Raw genomic sequence first — 7535 nt, forward strand, 5'->3', positions numbered from 1 at the left:
AAGGTGCCCTGAAACAGATTATATAACACATTTGAAGAGTCTTTCCATTTTAAAATGGGAAAGTTCAACATTTTTTTGAGCATCAAATCACCAACCTGGACTATTTAGGCCTCAGGTCTCTCTGTCTGGTTGTCTTGGACTGTATCCCAAGTCCACATCCCCTTTACCTCACACTCTTCCCTCCCACTTCTGTCTCCTTTTTCCCTTCCCTCTTTTCCTACCTCGTTCACTTTTCCCTCCCCTCTCCTCCCTCTCTCCATCCTTCATATGGTAACGTCTGCGATCAGCCTCCCTTTCTTCCATACTCACTCTGCTAATTTCCTTTGGAGGAACTCAGGCGGAAGTGTTCTATTATCTGCTCCCTAGCCTGTCACTGCAATAACAACCACATGCCAATACCTAACTTCTTCTCCATTCAACTCCACCTTTGCAAAAATGTCCCCCTTTTTCATGGACTTAGGGTTAGCCATTACGAAAAAAAATTGAGCTCAGCTTAAGGTTGGCTTATAAGGACATTTATTTATTTATTTATTTATTTATTTATTTATTTATTTTTATTTCCCTCTGTTTTCTCCATAGTGTGAGAATTCTTTGTGGATTTTAGTGCATAGAATGGGAGTGGGAAGGCCAAAGTTGAGTACAGCTTAGGAAGACATGAGTAGACAGTCATGTATTCTTTTAGATGGCTCCATTTTTAAAAATATACTTACTGAATGAGGTTTTAAAGACAAGCTGAATGAGGACATATCTACATTATCTATCATATCTTGCTTAAATCTGCATGAGTTAACAACTCAAAGACTGGTGAAAAATTGTGAGCAACGGATCTTGAAGCTTCACTTTTTTCATGACATTTTTCTGGTCATGATTTATCTATCTATGTATCATTTATCATCTATCTATTATCTATCTATCTATCAATCTATATATCAATTTATCTGCCTATCATCTGTCATTGCCTTTACATTTCTCATCTGTGTATGTGTAATCTATTACCATCTATCCATCAACTTATTTTCTTCTTTTCTTGATAAAGATACCCTAAGAAAATTCAAAACATACTCTACCAGTACTTGGCAATAGGAGATCAACTAGCTCAGGAGGGAGTCAGAAAGGTCAGTCAGCAGTACGTTTTTAACAGTATTCAGTGGTGTGGGTGCCTAATGTATAGTCACGCTGTTGTTTCACAAATGGATGCAACACTGTATTTACACTTACAAGGAGACTGCTGCTTCAGCATACTGTTAATTAGGATGCTACCCCAGGCTAGCGCAAATTAATCTCCTCAAATATGCTTACTATATAGAGTAATCATGATTAATTAGCCCATAAATTTGGTCCAAAATGAGAAGATTTAAGGAGCATCTTGCTTTGTTTGTCTCCTGTTGGATAACTTGCCGAACAGCATCCAGCTGAGGTAACCTTTAGCTCAGTGTCTCCTAGCTCATCTGAATAGGTACCATGGTGTTAGGTGATCAAGAGATGATAAATAGAGGGCCTTTCAATTACCCTTGTAAAGCTGCTGCTCAGAGCCCTCAAGGGTATTGGATCAAGGCACAGGCTGGCTAATGGGCAAGATGCCTATGGAGAAAGCTTAACACTCCTGAGCCTAAGGAACTTAAATGTGCGCTAAGGCTTGATGGCCACTGGGTTGCTAACATTTTTCCTTAGTAGTTAGAGCGCTTTCCTACAGGTGAGCCACTGCATGCTTCTAGGGGAGTCTGGGAAAATGTTGTTAGCACTAGGCTAATTCGATTTCTAATTTAGCTATTTCTTCAGGTCTTTCTGTGGTCTACTGAGACACTGCCTAGCTATGACAGGAGGGTCTAAGCTAACAATCGGCCCAGCTGTTTGTTCTCAGGGTTTGCTCTGCTGGGTTCTCTCTGGCCGTACCCGATAGCGATAGCATTGCGCAGCCGAATGTTGATTTCCTGTGTATCTTTGTCAAGTAAAAGACGGCTGTGAACAAGACTAATTCTAGCTACTCGAGGGCTGACTTACAGAGGTCTGCATTATCGTTTCACAATTCTCCTTGCTCTTACAACACTCTGCTTGCATGGATAGACTGTCACAGGGCTGGGAAGAGGCCATCTGGCCTTTAAAAACCCAGGACAGGTGTCATCTTTGAAACTGAGGAGGCAGATTCAAAGTCTCTAAATTACCCATTGGGCCTTCTTCTTTGGAGCAAGAGCCCAAGTTGAAGCCAAACTGTTGTACAGCCCAGAGCTAGAAAGGTTGAGAAGGCTGACAGATTTCTTTCCTTCTTCCTTCATATTGTTTTGCTTCAGGTTAGATTGGTGGCTTTCCTGCTGGGCTGGCTGAGTAACCGCCGTGTTCACGCCCACACTACTCACCCTATCAAAGGGTTCCTTTGTATGCCTTTCACATCGTCTTCTGAACACAATTTCTTGTGTTTTACAGTGTGAGCAGGCAAGGGAGATTTCAAATCTTTAAGTCCTAGTTTCTTCTGCATTATAATCTCTCCTCAGCTCATTTTCTCTTCCGGCAATTTGCTGAATGTAGTCAAGGGGAACCAAGCAGTCCCTCCAACGGCCAACTTAGAAACATCATCAGCATTTTTCTTTTAGTAAAACCTGAAGGAAATTTTATTTCTTTTCTCCACTGGGATCTGACCCATCCTTCTGACGGCTGGAGAGATTCCTCAAAACAATCCACGTTTAAAAGCAACCCGAGGTATGTGCCTTGTATCCCTGATCTCTCCAAAACACATACCTCGGGTTGCTTAACAGTTGAGTGGAGAGTGGGGACGACTTTCATATGAACTCTGATGCCCCATATTTGACCATGTCCCCTGGAGGGGGAGGCCTGGTGGCACTCAGAGGAAGGATAGCAGGCTACCAAGAAGAGACTTGATACCCTATGAGCATATACAGGGGGAGGAGGTCCCCCTCAGTCACAGTCATAGGGGAGGGGAGTAAGGGGAAAAGGGAGGGAGGGAGGAATGGGAGGATGCAAGGGATGGGATAACAATTTAGATGTAATATGAATAAATTAATAAAATATATTAAAAATAAAAAAATAAATAAAAGCAACCCGAGCTACAATCGCAATGGTGAAATGCCAAAGGGGCGGGCTGTGGCCAGCTGGCTTGCTTGGGGGCAAGAGATCTGCCCTACTCTAGACTCTGCACTGAGACGGTTTTCTCAAGACAGTGTGCAGACGTGGTCTTCAGCCAGGCTCAAAGATCCCTGATTCCCACTCAGTCTCAGGCCGTCTGGAAAGTGCACAACGGACTTCCACTCGCCCTCCAGTTCTGTGGTCCACCGGCTGCTGTGGAGCCATTGGGACAGGAAGGGGCGGGGTCACTTCCTCCATGCCTGGGCCTGGTCACTCAGTCCCTTCTGATGCTCTTGCTTAACCTGAGTCAGGATCTTACAATGAGCCGTCTGGCTGGCATAGAAATGGCCGATTGATGTTCATTCACAATGACTTGGTCGTTTTCATCTGAGGTCGGGTCTCTTGGTACTACCACCTCAGGGGCAGTCAAGTTATGCAGCCTATTCACCGTTTTGCTGCCTTTGCTGATGATCCTGCCAGCAGCTAAAGTTGGAACCCGTATGTGGGTCTCCAGCTTTACTTCCTTCTTGGGACGAAAGAAATTCTCTTCTTTTAATTTGCCATAGAGTCTTGAATTGAGCCTGTCGGGGACCCGTAATGATAACTATTCAAACCTTGGAGCCAGGCGTCTTGATGGAGACGCTGGCAAAAACGGGAGATCTGTTTGTTGTCCTGTCTCATCTTTCCGATGATGATGCCCCCAGCCTGGGCGGGGATGAACACCTGTACCATCTCCTGCTCTGGAGCCTGCATGAAGGAGCTGTAGGGAGCAGCCCTAGTGATCCTGCTGGGAGGTGGTGGGACAGCACTGGAGGAAGCTGGGAAAAGACCTACAGCAGTCAGGTTATGACCAGGGATGAGGTGGGACTGCAAGCTCATGGCAGCCATATCGTTCTCATAGGCCTCCGGAACTTTCTTTGGGATCTCCTGCGCAGCCCTGCAGCAGTTCTCTATGGGCCCCTAAAGTGATGGTCCTCTCAGCGTAATAGAGAGGGAGATCCTGAAGCAATGAGATGGTGATCTTTGTCTCCGTGTCCCACTCCACCTTCCTCAGGTTCCTCCCCTCCTTGCCTATGAGTCTACCCATGAAGTTATAGGCCAGGATCATCAGGGGGATACCTTGTCTGCCATTTTGGTGTCCTCTGTCTCCTCATGCGTGATCTCCAAGATCACCGAGGAGCAGCCTTCCAGGGTCGAATGCACACTGATGGTCTTCTCTGCAGCTCCGCCTTCTCTTTCCTGTGCATGACCATCTTGGACTGAGTCTATTTTGTATCGTCAGCCTTTTAATAACAAAGAAAGGAGGATGCCAAGTTGGGAGGGGAGGGAGACAGAATGAGGGTGCTAGTGGGAGTAGGGAGGTAATCGTGGATGGATATGAGATGTGTAGAAATTGTGATTTAAATTTTTGTGTGTGTGTGAACAAACAAATAAGAGATATAATTGACACGAGCTAAGCGCTTGTTCCAGATCTGAGGACATAGCTCACCCGTACAGTGCTTATTCAACATGTGCAAAGGCCTGGATTTTTGCTCCACTACTACAAAAAGCCTTTAATGTTATTGCTCATAAGTGTTACCTTCTACAATGACTAGAGCATGAGTCCAGTGCAGCCCCAAACTTGCCACTTACAACTACATTGTCTTCTGTCCGTTGTCTTGCATAACACATTTTGTATTTGCTCTTGAGAGCTTATCCAGAATGATCTTTCCTGCCCACATGTCTGGCAACATTCTGCTTGTGGTTATTTGTGCATTCCCCCCAGAAAGGCTGAAAGTCTTCCCTTTGGCCTTTTCCTTTTAAGCTTTCATCAGAATCATACCTGTCTGTGGGAACCCAAGTGGCTTCTAGAATACATCTCAAAACTCTGCTGTACTGGGTTTCCAAGTTTCTCCCACATCGGCATGCAGTTGCCATTGCAGCATCTATCTTTTGGAATCAATTTTATTTTAGTCAGTGGAGTGACTGTAAGAAGTCACCAGCATCTAGGAGGCTTCGAGAACAGATGTTTGCTTAGTACAGTTCTGGAGACCACAAAGGTCGGGTAGGGCCTGCTTACTGGTTCATAGGCCAAGCCTTTTCCCCCATCCACATGTGGTGGAGAAAGGGTTCATAAAGACCCCAGTCCTACTCATGAGGATTCTGCTCTCATGACTTCAGCTAAGCCTGTTACCTGCTGAAGCACGTTTTCTGTGTGTGAACTTGGGGGTACTAGCTAGCAACACAGTTCCCAGCATATGATGGAAGGAGACCAGGGAGGTTGCTGTGCAAATAGCTTCAGGCAACTCCAAAGAACCACTGAAAACTGGAAGCAAAAGTTGCTAAAAAATGCAATGCTAAAATAAGTCCCTACCCTCTCTGCAATTGGATTATCTCCTCCTAATCCTCCCCTGGGTGAAGTTTGGGAGCCTCGACAGTGCTCACTGTGTTCCTATGGGAATGACAATCTGGCAGAGAGGGCAGATAATTCTCACAACCTTTTCCATAAACAGCAGAGTGAGAAAAGGCCTTTAGTTAAATGCTGTGGGAGTAGAGGGGGCGGGTGGCGAGTTTGACTCCCATAATGCTATTCAGGAGCTTGTGTATCTGTTCATCCACAGCAGTTTCCTTCTGGAACAAGAACAGAGATGCAGGACGGGAGGGAAGCTGCCTTTTGCTGACTCAGTAGGAGAGCAACACAGAAGCTCGGACAAGTCAGCTTTAACTAAGCTCAAGGAGCTCAGGCTATGTTTCATGTGAGAGTTACTTCCAGAAGGGCCCAGTGTCTGGGCAGAGTTAAACCAGGGGTGAAGAGCTTAAGCCTGCGGTCCAGGCTGCTGGACTCATTAGTTGGCAAGTAAAGCCTGCAAACTAAGCTGTCTGGGCTTGGTCTGCAGCTCCCCCGCTGCGACAGTGAGCTAATAGACTCTCCCCAGGCCTCTGTCAAAAAAAGGGCCTTTCCCTCTGTGAAAATAGGAGATTATGTCCCTGGGAGGCTAGCCGGCTTCTCTCAGGGCAGCGAGTAAATCAATACAGATACTGGCAACAGAATCACATAATTCTGTGGACTTGTAGTGGTGACTTGGGTATTACCTGGAGAGCAAGAGTCACGGACGTGCTCCCAGGGTGGGAGATGGTGGTGTGTGTGTGTGTGTGTGTGTGTGGACACCTGTGCTCCCACATAGAACTCTATTCCAGATGGCTCTCTGTATTTATTACTATATTGCTCCTCTACAGCATTTTTAATAACTCCTCCACCCGCCTCCTTGGACTCTAAGCATTGCAGGCAAATAAAAGCTAATTCTAACTTCCTTGTATCACTAGCAGTGCCAGGTTCACGTCCATAGATGGAACAGGCGTGCAGAGGAGTAAATGGCCATTCAGTCTCTTCCCCGTTTAGGGATTAAAGTGGCAGTGACAAGAAACAGCATGTGTATCTCTAGGATAGACAGAAACAGCCACAGAGAGTCATAAAGGGATGCAGGTATTTCACTCCACGTGCAGAACACTGAGTCACCCATGCAAATCCTCTTCAGATTCAAATAAGCCCCATGTCTTCCTTTCTTGTGCAGTTGCATATTGAGTCGGGTTCATTTATAGATGACAGAAGCTATTTCAAAGTGGAAGCAGCCTTGAGCAACATTGCTTTGGTCAGTACAAAGTATTTCACACTGAGCTGTGAATGCCTCCCTCTGGATTCATAGGTTGAAGTCCTGATTCCCATTACTTCCGAATATGACTGTATTTGAAGATGAAGTTAAAATGAGAGTTGGCCTTGATGTATTCTGACTAGGGTCCTTAAAAAAGAGATTAGGACACACGGGAAGAAGCCAATGCACGCGCACATGCGTACAAGCATGTGTGTGTGTGTGTGTTTACATTTGTACAGAGAGACGGCCATGAGAAGACACAGCAGAAAAATAGCCATTGCAAGCAAAATAGAGGGATCTCAGAGGAAACCAAACTTCGGAGACCTTGACCATGGACTTGCAGTCTTTAGGACTCTTGAGAGAATAAATTTCCACTGTGTAAACCAGCACAGTATGTGCTAATTTGTCATAATGGCCATAACAAATGAATAAACTATAATTTCAATATATGATTGATATGGTATCGTCACAGAAGAGAGCAGATATGATTCACTATAGGTACTACTTCCTGTAGATAATTTTGTTTGCTCTAGTACCATAGCAGATCACCCCAAAACTTACTTGTTTAAAGTGAAAGTTTATGGCTGCGTGTGAGTGCATGTGCACATGGGTGTGTGTCTGTGTTTGTGCTTACAGGTTTCAATTGGACAATACTTGTCTCAGATCTCTTCAGATCAGTGTTAAAACCAGATGTCAGGGTGACCTACAGTTGTATTGAGTCACTAGTTAGGTGTTCAAGACGGCTTCTTCATATCAGACCTGGCTGGGATGGCAGGAAGATGGGCAGCCAGTGTGGCATCTCTTTCTATGTGGCTTCTCCCCTGGGCT

The 7535-nt window shown here is 45.3% G+C and overlaps 1 pseudogene; it reads right to left on the reverse strand.

Moving 5' to 3' along the window:
- Positions 1–3323: 3323 nt before the first annotated feature.
- On the reverse strand, positions 3324–4984 carry LOC127205746 (insulin-like growth factor 2 mRNA-binding protein 1; annotated as a pseudogene).
- Between the last annotated feature and the right edge of the window lie 2551 nt (positions 4985–7535).

Source organism: Acomys russatus, chromosome 22 (assembly GCF_903995435.1).
Source record: "Acomys russatus chromosome 22, mAcoRus1.1, whole genome shotgun sequence".
Taxonomy (NCBI): Eukaryota; Metazoa; Chordata; class Mammalia; order Rodentia; family Muridae; genus Acomys; species Acomys russatus.